The sequence below is a fragment of the Pelodiscus sinensis genome, chromosome Z (genome assembly GCF_052426305.1).
Source record: "Pelodiscus sinensis isolate ZL-2025 chromosome Z, ASM5242630v1, whole genome shotgun sequence".
Lineage (NCBI taxonomy): Eukaryota > Metazoa > Chordata > Testudines > Trionychidae > Pelodiscus > Pelodiscus sinensis.
The window spans coordinates 4,542,240-4,556,649 of NC_143085.1; the positions used below are offsets into that span (position 1 = coordinate 4,542,240).

Sequence of the window (14,410 nt, forward strand, 5' to 3'; positions counted from 1 at the left end):
TAGTCAGTGCGGCCCACCACAGACTAAAGACACCCCAATACAGACATCTCTACCAATTGAGACTCTAAGAGACAAGACACACTGGGGAGAAAATTATATACATCTGCCACGCTTATGCTGAGAATTGCTAACTACTCGGCACGTCTCCAACCACGTATTCGACACTTTCTCACAACTCACACCACTGATGGACCATTTGCCAGAATCTAAAAGGCCGATACTAAAGTCCATGGTGCAGGAGAGCTGTACCTCCACAAGAACGGCCCTGCAAATGGCTATCAATGTAGCAGACACAGCAGCCCACTCCACAGCCACTGCAGTAATTATGCACCAAGCATGCTACCTGCAGGCAGCTGCAGTCCCAAAAGACCTCTAAAGTAAAGTCAAGGACCTATCCTTTAATAGAGACAGACTATTTTCTGAAAAGACGGACACTGTGCTGCATTCATCAAAAGATTCATGCACAACCCTTGGCACGTTGGGCATGTATGCGCCTCCATACAGAAGGCGCCAGTACATATCCTTCCAAGGCTGATATGACTATCCTTACATACAGCAACTATGGCAGCAGCATCACCAGCACCAGCAACAAAACTTTGAACAGCAACGCCCACGCCAGAGACCACAAAGGTGTGAAACTTCAGCAACCGAACGCAAAACCCTTTGAACAACAAGCAGCAGGTTTGATGTTCTGGTCAAGGGTACACAAACAACTGTTTCCGACAGCAGCAACCTCCATATTCTCACCTTCCATCACCGTCTCAGCCGATTTTACCACCACTGGGCCTCAATCACGACAGACGGATGAGTGTTAGAAATTGTTCACTCAGGCTATTCCATCCCATTCCTGACCATCCCTCCCACTACCCCGTCTTCCCCGACCCACTTCAGGGACCCATCTCACGAGGCCCTGCTATAGGCCAAGGTTGCACATCTGCAATCATTGGGAGCAATCTAATCAGTCCCCAACGACTTCAAGGGCCGAGGTTTCTACTCCCACTATTTCCTCACGCAGAAAAAGTCAGGAGGATGGCGACTAATATTAGACCTGCGATGGCTGAACAAATTTCTTTGAAAACAACAACTCAAAATGTTAACACTTGCTGCTATAATCCTGGCTTTAGAACACAATGATTGGTTTGCTGCCCTCGACCTCCAGGACATGTATTTCCATGTAGCAATCCACCAGCCTACAGAAGATTTTTGAGATTCACAGTTGGCGAACATCACTATCAGTACAAAGCCCTGCCGTTTGGACTTTCATCTGCCCCCAGGGTATTCTCAAAAATCCTAGCGGTGGTTGCGGCGCATTTACGCTGCCAAGGAGTTATCTTATTCCCATACTTGGACGATTGCCTAATCGAAGGCCGGACTCATACCGAGGTGTTCAGAATGGTTGACGTGGTCAGATACACCTTCCACACCCTGGGGATTCTCATCAATGACCAAAAGTCCACTTTTCTTCCAACTAAGGCTTGGACTTCATCGGTGCCTGTCTGAACGCAATTTCAGCGAGGGCATTCTTATCCCTCCAAAGGTTCCACGCCATTCAGGAGCTTATAGGAGTCGTCTGGGAAAGCACAGCCATTCAGATTATTACATGCCTACGGCTTATAGGCCATATGGCCACCAGCACTTACACGGTACGCCACGCCAGGCTACATTTCCGCAGCCTTCAACACTGGCTGGCACAAGTACACAACCATACCAAGCACGATTTACACAGGTTAGTAACTCCTCCACAACCCGTCCTCAGATCGCTCACATAGTGGATGACCCCAAAAATCTCCTCACTGGCGTGCCCTTTCACCAACAGCAACCTTCGCACCACATCACTACCGATGCCTCCCTCCTCAGATGGGGTGCACACATGGGGGCTATGTCCGTACAAGGCCGATGGACGCCAGCAGAATCATGCCTCCATATAAATCTCCTCGAGCTCCAAGCAATATACAATTCCTGCAAACATTTTCACGAGCATATCCGCGACACTACAGTGAGGATTCTCAGAGACAACGTTGCCGCCATGTACTACGTGAACCACTAGGGGGGAGCTCGATCCCACTCCCTTTGCTCAGAGGCAATCCAGTTTTGGAATTGGTGCATTCACCATGCAATAACACCTGTGGCATCTTACTTACCTGGAACTACAAATGCCACGGCGGATTTTCTCAGCAGACATTTCACCCAGGATCACGAGTGGGAACTGCATGACGGAGTCCTCCATCTTCTGTTCCGTCGATGGGGCACTCTCATAATAGATCTTTTCGCCACTTGCCGCAACAAGAAATGCAGAAAGTATTGCTACAGGGCAGGACTCAGTCCAGGCTCTCTAGGTGATGCATTCCTCATCAGCTGGGATGGGCCTCTCCTGTACACCTTCCAACCAACCCCACTAATCCCCAGAGTTCTACAGAAGGTGAAATCAGACAGGGCCAAGGTCATTTTCATAGCCCCAGTGTGGGCACGTCAACATTGGTTTCCCTTCTTCCAATGTATGTCACCAATGCCACCGTTCCCACTTCCAACCTTTTCAGACCTTCTCATCCAGAACAAAGGGTTGCTACAATACTCCCAGATTCACACGTTGAATCTTACTGCGTGGCTCCTACTTGGCTGAATTCCTCAGAAGCTCTCTGCTCCTCGCAAGTCAAAAAGATTCTCATTCATAGTAGACAACAAACAACTAGAAACACTTACCTGTCGAAGTGGCATAGGTTCATCTCCTAGTGCACAGCACAGGATAAACACCCGGAATCAACCCCTCTACATGTCATCCTCGATTACTTACTCCACCTAAAATAAACAGGGTTAGCACTGGCATCCCTTAAGGCCAACCTAGCGGCTATCTCCACCTTCAGACAACCTATTGAGGGCATCTCCCTCTTCGCACACCCAACCACAAAGAGATTCATCAAAGGCCTTATAAATCTAAGCCCTCCTCGAAAACCCACTCCCTGCCTCTAGAGCCTAGACATCGTGCTCGAAGCTTTAATTACTCCGCCATTCAAGCCACTGGCTATGGTGCCGCTCCAAACATTAACCATGAAGATGGTCTTCCTCCTTGCAATTACTTTGGCACGCAGAGTGAGTGAACTCTCGGCTCTCATGGCGACACCTCCTTATATGATATTTAGTAAGGACAGTGTAGTATTACGACTTCACTCAGTGTTCATCCCTAAAGTATCATTGAGCTTCCATGTGAACGAACCAATCGTCCTTCCTTCCTTTCATCCAAAACCACACACCTCCCCATGAGAGGTGGCCTTGCATACTCTCGATGTTAGGAAAGCCCTAGCATTCTACATAGATCGGACTAAACCTTTCAGGAAAACAGATAGGCTGATCATGTCCATGGCCGACAGATCTAAGGGGTTGCCGTTATTGTCTCAGTGAATTTCCAAAATCATCATCACCTGTATAACTGAGGCCTACACTTCGAGATGTATTCCACTCCCTATTCAGCCTCGAGCCCATTTTACAAGGGCGGTGGTAACCTCAATGGCCTTTCTTAAGGGTGTCCCCTTGAAGGACATATGCAAAGCCGCAACCTGGTTCTCCCATGATACTTTCATTAAACACTACGCTATACACCAGGCTAGGGTCTCAGATGCCACGGTGGCGTCAGCGGTGCTATCTTTAGCAGACAAATAGAGACTCCGTTAAATTTTTCCCTCCTTCCTGCTGATGAGTTACTACTACTCAGTCACCTTTGGTAGAGCACCCACAGAGACTTCTCAAAGAAGAAAGTGAAGTTACTCAACCTGTGCAGTAACTGTCGTTCTTTAAGATGGTCCCCGTGGGTGCTCCACTACCCGCCCTCCTCCCCACTTCAGAGTCTGTTTTGTCTCATTATGTCTTCCAGAGTTCTAGGTGGCCTCAAAGAACTGGCAGGAGCCGAACCGCGCACGTTCTCAGAGTGGCACAAACACCGCAAGACACCACCGCACATGCGCGGTCCGGCCAGGTACTGCTACAGCAACAAAAGTCTCAATTTCTGTGGCGCCAGGGCAAGCCCAGCACCCATGAGGACCATCTTGAAGAACGACAGTTACTGCACAGGGTGAGTAACTTCACTATCAATTTCCAACAGCAAGCATTTCTGTCTAGGTTCATGTTCCCAGGGTCACCCGAGTGACCAAGAGCCTCATCCAAGTTTGCTTCTGATTCACAGTGCTGGTTCAAACTATTCAGTTCTGCCAGGATAATCTATGGACTTTACATATTATTTATTCTGTGCATAAAACCAGGAAGTATCTCACTAGGACAAGTGGTATGAAGATCTATGTCTTCATGAGCTAGCTGCAATCACCACCTAACTCTTCTTTTTTGGCTTTAGTTGTACTGCAAGTACACACAACAGTGTACAGGTTCCCTTATGGCTTAAAAGGGATAATACGCAATTGGCATCAAGAAATTGCTCTAGTATTTCATTTTATGATTTCTCCTTATAAAAAGATCCAGGTGCATCATCATAACCCTAGCCACCATGCCTAAGACCAGACAGATTAGGCACTCTTACTGATGCCAATATTTAACAGAAAGTGAAATGTGGCAGGAATTCAAAGGCTAGCAAGTCTCACAGCTACAATTTATACTGCTTGCTGTAAGCCAAGTTTTCCAAATGACTGAGTGACTTAGTATTCACAGTGTTGATTGTGCAGTAACGGAATGGTTCTTTGGAAGGAATGAAGGCAGGCAATAATGGTGGACTTGGTTTAATCCTCAGAGCTGCTGAGCACCTGTGACTTTCAATAATTTTGAAGACTAGACTCAGCCCTGGGAGTTGGAGGGTTCTCCTCTTCTTTCCCCCACTTTCAGACCCCTGGAAAAACAGTTGGTTTGTTCATTTGTTTTTGGCTCAATTTTAAAGGCAGAATCAGGAGAGACTAAGCAACCTTTGTCATTCAGGATCAGCTGCAGCAGACACATACACACAGCAGATGCAGTGCGTTTGTTCTACAGAAGGTGGCTTCAGCCCCTACCACAGTTCAGCCCTTTCACATGTTTCTGAAATAAGTATTTAAAGCTAAACAGAATACATTGCTAAGCAGAACATTCTGCTGAATCCTGCCACCAGGACTGCATGTTATAGGGCACTTGCTAACTCCTCAGTCAATTTTATTTAATACACTCTAGGAAAGGTCACAATGAATCTCAAAAGATAATATCTGTGTCTGTTAGTCTGCCTTCTTTATTTTCATTGGCCCAGACTTCTGCGTTCCACACTAACAATAACAGGACACGGGTTCAAGAGGCACCATCAATGCAGCTCACACTTAAATGGTCTGGGTTTGTTTTTCATTCCTTGTATAACTGATCCTTACTGCTCAATTCTCTGTTCATTAGATTTTTCTTGGATACGATTACCACATATATGTAAGAGACTGACGCCACCCTAAAATCCAGATACAGACACATTAGACATTTGCAGGCCAGGCAGTTCCGGGTTTCTTCTAAGGGTATAGCTGCAAGTCCTTAACCCAGATTTAAACTCACCCTGAATTTTAGAGTACCTGTCTGAGGCAGTCTCAGCTTCCACAGGGGGCATTTTGCACTGCAGTTCCCATGTCCATACTTTTCTGAAGATGCCGGACAATTTTACTGTCTTTATCGCTTGCCCTCCTATCCCTCAGAACCACCCTTACCAGTACCAACCACTCCACTTGGCCAACAGTACCTTCTCTTGCAAGCAAAATGCAGGACAACGTAGCACTTTAAAGACTAACAAGATGGTTTATTAGATGATGAGCTTTCGTGGGCCAGACCCACTTCCTCAGATCAAATAGTGGAAGAAAATAGTCACAACCATATATACCAAAGGATACAATTAAAAAAAAGTGAACACATATGAAAAGGACAAATCACATTTCAGAACAGGAGGGGGACGCAGGGGGGGAGAAGGAAGGAAGGTAAGTGTCTGTGAATTGATGATATTAGAGGTGGGAAGAGTGGGATGTTTGTGAGCTAATGGTATTAGAGGTGATAATTGGGGAAGCTATCTTGGTAATGGGTAAGATAGTTTGAGTGTTTGTTCATTCCTTCTCGGAGAGTGTCGAATTTTAACATGAATGACAGTTCAGAGGATTCCCTTTCAAGTGCAGATGTAAAAGGTCTTTGTAGCAGAATGCAGGCGGTTAAGTCATTAAGAGCGTGTCCTTTCTGGTTAAAATGGCAAGAAACTGTTTTTTCTTTGTGATCTTGTCTGATATCTGTTTTGTGGGCATTAATCCTTTGGCGAAATGTCTGAGATGTTTGTCCAATGTACATAGCAGACAGACACTTTCGGCACATGATAGCATAAATTATATTTCTGGATGTGCAGGAATATGTGTTCTTGATCTTATAACTAACTTGGTTAGGTCCAATAATGGTATCAGCAGAATGAATATGTGGACAAAGCTGGCAACAGGGTTTGTTGCAAGGGAAGGTACCAGGGTTGGTATTAGTGTGGTATGTCCTGTGGTTGTTGATAAGAATCATCTTGAGGTTAGGTGGTTGTCTAGAGGAGACTATGGGTCTGTCTCCCAGAGTCTCTTGGAGTATGGTATCCTGTTCCAGGATAGGCTGTAGTTTATTCATAATGTGTTGGACAGGTTTAAGTTGGGGGTTGTAGGTGATGACAAGTGGTGTTCTATTGTTGGTTTTCTTGGGTCTGTCTTGAAGTAGATGGTTTCTAGGTATTCGTTTGGCTCTTTCAATTTGCTTTTTTATTTCTCCGGGTGGGTAGTTGAGGTTTATAAATGCTTGGTAGAGATCCTGAAGCTTCTGGTCTCTGTCAGTGGGATTAGAGCAGATGCGGTTGTATCGAAGGGCTTGGCTATAGACGATGGATCGTGTGGTGTGTTCTGGATGGGAACTGGAAGCATGTAGGCAACTGTATGAGTCAGTGGGTTTTCTGTAGAGAGTGGTGTCTAATTTTCCATTGTTGATTTGCACTGTGGTGTCCAGGAAGTGGATCTCTCGTGTAGAATGGTCCAGGCTGAAGTTGATGGTGGGGTGCAGGTTGTTGAAATCTCTGTGGAATATCTCCAGTGTTTCTTGGCCATGCGTCCAGATCATAAAGATGTCATCGATGTACCGTAGGTAGAGAAGGGGTAAAAGGGGACGGGAGTTGAGGAAATGTTGTTCTAGGTTAGCCATAAAGATATTAGCATACTGTGGGGCCATGCGTGTACCCATGGCTGTGCCGCTGATCTGGAGGTATAAGTTGTTCTCAAACTGGAAATAATTGTGGGTGAGAACAAAGTTACATAGGTCTGCTATCAGGTTGGCAGTAGTGTTATTATTTTCTTCCACTATTTGATCTGAGGAAGTGGGTCTGGCCCACAAAAGCTCATCATCTAATAAACCATCTTGTTAGTCTTTAAAGTGCTACATTGTCCTGCATTTTGCTTCAGCTACCCCAGACTAACACGGCTACATTTCTATCACTTCTCTTGCAAGATGATAGGGTGATGTTGTATCTGAAATCATCTTTGGAATGCTCACCTGGACTCTGAACAGAAGCTTTCTGCATGATCTTACCAGTGACCATTCCTACTCTGTAGTACCAACTTGCAACCCCCTGATCCCACCCTGCTCAAGGCATGGATCTCAAACTCTGCCCATCTGTCATAGCTTTAAAAAGGGAGAGCTGCTTCCTTGTATCATCCAAGTGCTGAGCTTACTTCATTTACAGACTTTCTCATCCGCTACATATTTAAACTGGGATTTTCAAAGAAGCATAAAGGCGTTAGGCATGAAGGTAAATAGGAGTAGTATGTGCCTAATACTCGTAGGTTCTCCTTTGAAAACCTTACCCACCATTTTATGAGGGGAGAACATTAAAAAACAGTTACTTATCTCTTGTAACTGTTGTTCTTCGTGATGTGTTGCTCATGTCCATTCCATGTAGGTGTGTAGGTATTGTCAGAAAATTTTCCCCTTAATGATACCCATTGGGCCAGCAAAGGAGCCCCATGGAGTGGCACCACTATATAGGCTCATATGTACCCTTGCTGGCCCTCCACTCCCTCAGTTCCTTCTCACTGGACTATTCCAACAAGAGGGAGGCAGGTGGGATTTGGAATGGAAATGAGCAACACATCTCAAAGAACAACAATTACGAGAGATAAGTAACAATTTTTTCTTCTTCAAGTGATTGCTCATGTTCATTCCAGTCAGGTGACTCCAAAGCAGAAACCCCTGGAGGCAGGGCGGGATTCCTAACCTTCAACGGAACAGAGAACTGCCCTACCAAGAACTGTGTTCTCCCTACTCTGGTGAGCCAACGCATAATGGTTGGCAAAAGCGAGGTCCGAATACCAGGTGACTTTGCAGATGCCCAGGAAAGGCACCAGAGCCACAAAGACTGTGGAGGAGGCCTGGGCCATGGTGAATGGGCTGGCTCCCTGGCCAGGTCATAGCCCGCCCTGATACAGGAAATGATCCTCGAAGAGATCCTTTGGGACGAGGCTTGGTGACCTTTCACCCTCTCAGCAATTGCAGTGAACAGTTGCAGGGAATTACAGAAGGCTTTTGTCCTATCTAAAAAAAGGCTAAGTCCCTCCTAACATCCAGCGTGTGTAAGGCCTGTTCTTTACCAGAGGCGTGAGGTTTGGGGTAAAACTCTGGGAGAAAAATGTTCTTGGAAATGTGAAATTGGGGCACTACCTCTGGCAGAAAGGCTGAGTGTGGGCAGAGCATGGCCTTATCTTTGAAAAAGACCATATACTGCGTGCTTAGAGGTAAGAGCCCTAAGCTTGACAGCCATCACGTCAGTTATGCGGGTATCAAAAAGGACACCTTCCAAGAAAGGTGAAGTAGCAAACACATTGCCAGGGGCTCAAAGGGGGGGACCAGTAAGCTTGGCCGTGGCCAAGTTGAGATTCCATGGAGGGACAGGTTGGTGGACATGTGGATAGAGCCTTTCCAGGCCTTTTAGAAACTGGTGAACCATGGGATTCGCAAAAAGCGTCTTACCCTCGGAACCCGAATGAAAAGTAGAGACAGCCACTAGGTGAACCCTGATGGAAGAGGAGGACAACCCCTGAATCCTGAGGTCAAGGAGATAGTCCAGGACCAAGGGGATTGGGGCATCCATAGGAAAAATGTCCCTCTGAGCACTTCCACTTGCCCAAATATATGGCTCTAGTGGAGGGCTTCCTACTCCTCTAAAGACTCCTTCCTGCTTAAAGCACTGCCCCAATGCTGTCAACCACAAAGCTTCCAGGCCTTGAGGGGTAGGGACTTCAGGTTCAGATGGAAAAGCCTGCTGAACTCCTGCATTATCAGTTCTGGGTACGAGAGACTCAGCAGCGATGTGAACCAATGCTGCCTTGCCCATGCCGGTGCTATGATCATGTGGGAAGACCTGAACTCCCTGGTTCTTAGGATCACCTTGTGCACAGAAAGAATGGGGGGAATGTATGCAGCTGATCCTCAGGCCAAGGAATGAGGAGGGCATCCCCCAGAGATCCCTGGCTATGGCCTATGAAGTGCAGAATCAGGGACACTTTCTGTTCTGGCGGGTCACAAACAGGCCCAGATGTGAGTCTCCCCACTTGTGGAAGATGTGAAGGACCACATCCACCCTGAGGGACCACTCATGACTCACCAAGGACCTGCTGAGCTGGCCTGCCTGGGTGTTCTGAGTACTCGAGAAGCCATCGGGTCAATAGCCTGCCAGATAGAGCTCCCAGAGCCGAAGGGCTTCGAAACACAGGAGAGGGGAATGAACACTATCTGCCTGTTTGTGTAAAAAACCATAGCCATGTTCTCAGACAGCATGAGAACCAGCCTGCCCCTTACTGGGAAGGAATGCCTGCCATGTGAGGCAGAATGCATGCAGCTCCTGGACATTTATGTGGACCGACAGTTCCTCCTGGGACCACATACCTTGTGTCCTCTGGTCTCCAATGTTGGCTCCCCATCCAGTGTTGGGCATGTTCGTCACAAGCCGGAGCAATGGCAGAGGCCAAGAAAATGCAACTTTTGCACAGACCTCTTCCTCCTGGAGCCACCAGTCCAGGGAGACCAGGATGTTTGGAGGAACTAGCACTACCATGTTGCATGGGGGGAAGGCTGGGTCGTGCATCCAAGCCAGCCATAGCTGTGGTGGGTGAAGGCAAAGCCTAGCATGCTGTGCCACGTACATACAGGTGGCCATGAGCCTGAGGAGTCTCGTGCAGTTTTTGGACGTGGTCATGGGGGAGGTCTGCAGGCTCAGGATAGTCCCCCTGATGACTAGGAATCTGGTCTGGGACAGAGAGGCTGTGGCTACTGCAGAGTCCAGGCAGGTACCCACAAACTCTGTCAGGTGGACATGGCCACATTCAGAAGGAGACCCAGGTCTCAAAATAGCTCCCAAACCAGGGAAATATGGGACAGCACCTGGGCCAGCAACAAGCCCTGAACCAGTCAGTTGCCCAGGTAGGGGTACACCTGGACAACCTGCTGCCACAAGAAGGTAGCCACTATGGCCATGCACTTTGTGAAGACCCATGGCACTATAGAAAGACCAAAAGGAAAGGCTGTAAACTGGTGCTGGTCCTGGCGCACAGGAACCTCTGTGGCGTGGGGTAATGGAGATATGGAATATGCGTTCATTAAGTTGAGGGCACCATACCAGTCTCCGAGATTGAGGGAGGGAACGATGGACACCAATGTCACCATTTTGAACCTGGCTTAGGTGATGAAGGTTTTGAGGTCCCTGAGTTCCAGGATGGAGTGGAAACCATACTTGGCCGTGGGAACCCGGAAATATCCCTTGCCCTGAACTCTGAAGGAAACACTTCCACTGCTCCTAGAGCTGCTGCACCTCTTCATGCAAGAGATGCTTGTGAAGGGGTCCCTGAGGACGGCTGGGCAGGGGAATGGGAAGGGGAGGGGATGAGAATGGGATAGTATATCCGCTTTCCATCATGTCAAGAACCCAGCAGGCTGAAATTATCGATGCCCAGGCACTGTGGAAAGCAGATGGGTGGCTCAGGAAGGGGCATGTCACAGCTGGTACACTGTCCTCGGGCACATCTTCAGAACCCCTGGCGAGAACCCTGGGGTTTGTTTGAGGGGCCTGCCCCCGATCTGACAAGGAGAGGGAGTGGAACCTGTTGTTCCTGCCCAGACATCTAGAAAAGTCAGCCCGGGGATTTGGCTGGGAAATCGGCAGAGGGTTTCTGGCAGAGGAACCTCTTTGCGGAGCAAGGGTGGGACTTCAGGGTGGTCCTTGAGTCTTTAAGCCCATAGAGACACTGGTCAGTCTGCTCAGAGAACAGCCCAGGTCCTAGATCACTATCTGGAGCTTGGGGGGCACTTCAGAGACTTGCAGCCAGGAGCTGCAGTGGAGTAGAAGGCCAATAGCCATGGTGCAGGCAGCCTGCAGGACCGCCCTGGAAACAACCCTGCTTGCCTCCAGAAGGGCCTTAAATCCAGAGCGGGAGGCCTGGGATTTAGGGGACAGAATTTGTCCATAGCAGCCCAGGCATTGTACACAGAGCGGCTGAGGATTGCCTGCTGATGACTATGTGGAACTGCAGAGCCCCGGAGGAATAGGCCTTCCTGCCCTGAAGGTCCATCTTTTTTGCCTCCCTATTTCTGAGGGTAGGACCCAGCTGACCCTGCCTCTCTCGATGGTTCGCCCACCTGCACTACTAGTGAGCCAGGCAGGGGTGGGAAAATAAATGCTTGTGTCCCTCCTGGGGCACAACCTACTGTCACTCAACCCTTTATCTGTAGGCAGGATGGAGGCCAGGGTCTGCCAGAGTGACTTGGTGATTTTAATCCCTGTCTTGTACAAAGGGAGGGTCACTCTAGTAGGGGTGTCAGCATTCAAGATGTCCACAATGGGGTCTGAGTCCTCTGATACCCTCTTGACCTGAACACCCAGGCTCAGATAGTTTAAGTGCCCATCATTGCATGCATACTGTCCTCAGGGGGGGTCACAGAAGGGAATGGGGGAAATACAGTCCTCTAACTACCCATTATAGATATGTCTAACAGTATTCCCTCTAATTTTTTCCGCCCTGAGCCGAATGAATTTTCTTACATGCACCAATACGGAGGTGATGTGCCACACAGAGTGACTGTGCGACATTTCACCTTCATATTAGTGCACATAACAAAACTATGAGGCAGAGGTGGGGCCCAGGGGTCTGAGTGTGGGAGGAGGTTCAGACCTGGGGCAGAGGATTGCCATGTAGGAGTGTGAGGTCTCTGCATGGGGTGTGAACTCTAGGGAGGGGTTGGAGTTGAGGGATTTAAGACTGGGACAGAGGGGTGGGGTGCAAGTTCTATAGTGGAACTGGGCATGAGAGGTTTCGGGTGCAGGAGTAAGGGCTCCAGGTTTGGGGGAGGTTTGGGCTGAAAATTGGGGTGCAGGAGAGAGTACAGGCTTTGGGCTGGAAGTGTAGGCTTTGGGGAGAGATTGGGGTGCAGGATGGTGTTCAGGCTGGAGGGATCCAGGTAGGGTAAGGGGTTTGGGGCTCAGGCTTACCTGAGTGACGTGTGCCGGGGTCAGCAGTAAGGGGCTCCCCTCCACCAGCCCCAGCAACATCAGGGCTTGTGGAGAAATCGCTCCCTGCTGCAGTCTTAAGCTCTTCCATGGGGCTTAATGGGAATCTGCATGGCTGGGCAACTTAGGGGCAACTATTGTCTATACCACAGATTAAGTTGTAATTGAGGATGCTTTCATCTCACTAGCGTAATAATAGCAGTGAAGAGACAGTGATATGGCTTGTGACACAGGTCAACCACTCACATACAGACCCAGGTTTACTCCTTACTTTAGAAAAGGGACTTGAACTCAAGAGCTTCCCCTGTTTGAGTGAGCAGGCTGCAGGGTATTAAAACCTTTACCTCCCACGTGGCTGGCAGGTGCCGTAACCCCAAGTTTCCAAAAGGAATACAGACACATGTGGTTTGATGGCCTGGAAAAAATTTGTCCCATCCAAAACTAAATTAGGTCAAACTCATGAATAGTTTCAGGTCAACTGAACCAGCATTTTTCAGCAATTATGCTACATAACTGAAAACTTTCATCCACTTCTAGTGCTGAACCCCTGCACTGCCACATACTTCAGTCTGAAATCAATGGGAGCTGAGGGGCTCTCTACTTTATGGGGTAAGTCGCTAAGAGAACCACCAATGGGCTTCGATAGAAGGGGAGAGTCAAGCAGAGAAATTGCATTAGCAATAGCTTTAGAATGCTGATTGTTGGTGATTAACAGCACCCCTACTTTGGGCAGCTAGACGTTGGAGATGGAAAACAACTCAAGAGATCATCTTGTCTCCCCATTCAAAGGTTAGGTCATTCCCTCTCACAAAGCATGCAGCATATATCACTCTGTTACTAGGATAGATCTCAGACTGGGACTGCAGTGAAAGCACTGTGAAGTCCCTTTTGAATTCTGCCTTTGCGTGTGATGCTTTGGATGAATGAGCCAAGCTGTGGGTCTTGCAGTTTAGATTCTCTGAGCAGGCCAATTGCATTTTAAACTGGCTGCATTTTGTTTTCCCAAGGACTCAGCTTTCTTCCTGCAGGACCAATTCTGACATTGTTCCTCCAGGTACTCCCACTGTTCTTGGGCCAGCTCCCATTGTTCCTCCAGATACTCCCACTGTAGTTGATCCTGCTCCCATTGTTCCTCCAGGTACTCCCACTGTACTTGGTCCTGCTCCCATTGTTCCTCCAGGTACTCCCACTGTACTTGGGCCAGCTCCCATTGTTCCTCCAAGCTCTTTCTCTTTGATGCTTCAAAACAAAACAGTGTTTGTGAAAAATATTTTCAATGTCACCCTGCACTGTGCACTTCAGGCCTTGCTTACTCTCAGTCCATGGGGACAGGAGCTCACTTCTTCATCTCTTGCTCTCTGTTATGGATCATATTCACTTTCACTAAGCCCCCCTCCCCCTTCCTGGCTGTCAGCATAGGGAAGGAAGATGCAGTTCTTTCTGCAGCCTGTCAACACTGTCATGCCAGCCTGAGAGGCAGAACAGTGGTCACTCTCTCCCTAGAATTCCTAGCATTAGCAAAGGGCCAGGACTGGAAGGGCAAGGATGGTGCATATCAGGACTGAGGTGCATTGCCAAAGCCAAACAGTGATCCAGCAATGGAACAGCAATGTCCCTGCATGTAGGAGGTTTGAAGTGTAATGATAAAGCACTGAAGTGCACTGGGAAAGCGGGGCATCCAAGCAGATGAGAAGTGAGTGCTAAAGTCACAGCCATGGTGCAAGTGTATTCCCCGCTCAGGTGCCTGACTACCCAACAGCTTGCCACATGGACTTGTACATTGGCCAAATCATAGTACACTAGCAATCATCATGCAGAGCAATGTACAGCTGTATTCAGCACATCAGTGTTATTCCTCCCAGTGCCAGGATAATAGAACCCAGCAAACCAGGGATGCAAAGAGTTTCTGTCTGGGAC

General features: G+C 48.2%; 1 long non-coding RNA gene across 1 annotated transcript in view; it reads left to right on the forward strand.

The window, feature by feature from the left end:
* The window catches only part of LOC142818458 (uncharacterized), a 55,181-nt gene that overhangs the window by 12,536 nt on the left and 28,235 nt on the right, over positions 1-14,410 (forward strand). The gene's annotated exons all lie outside the window — the stretch shown is intronic.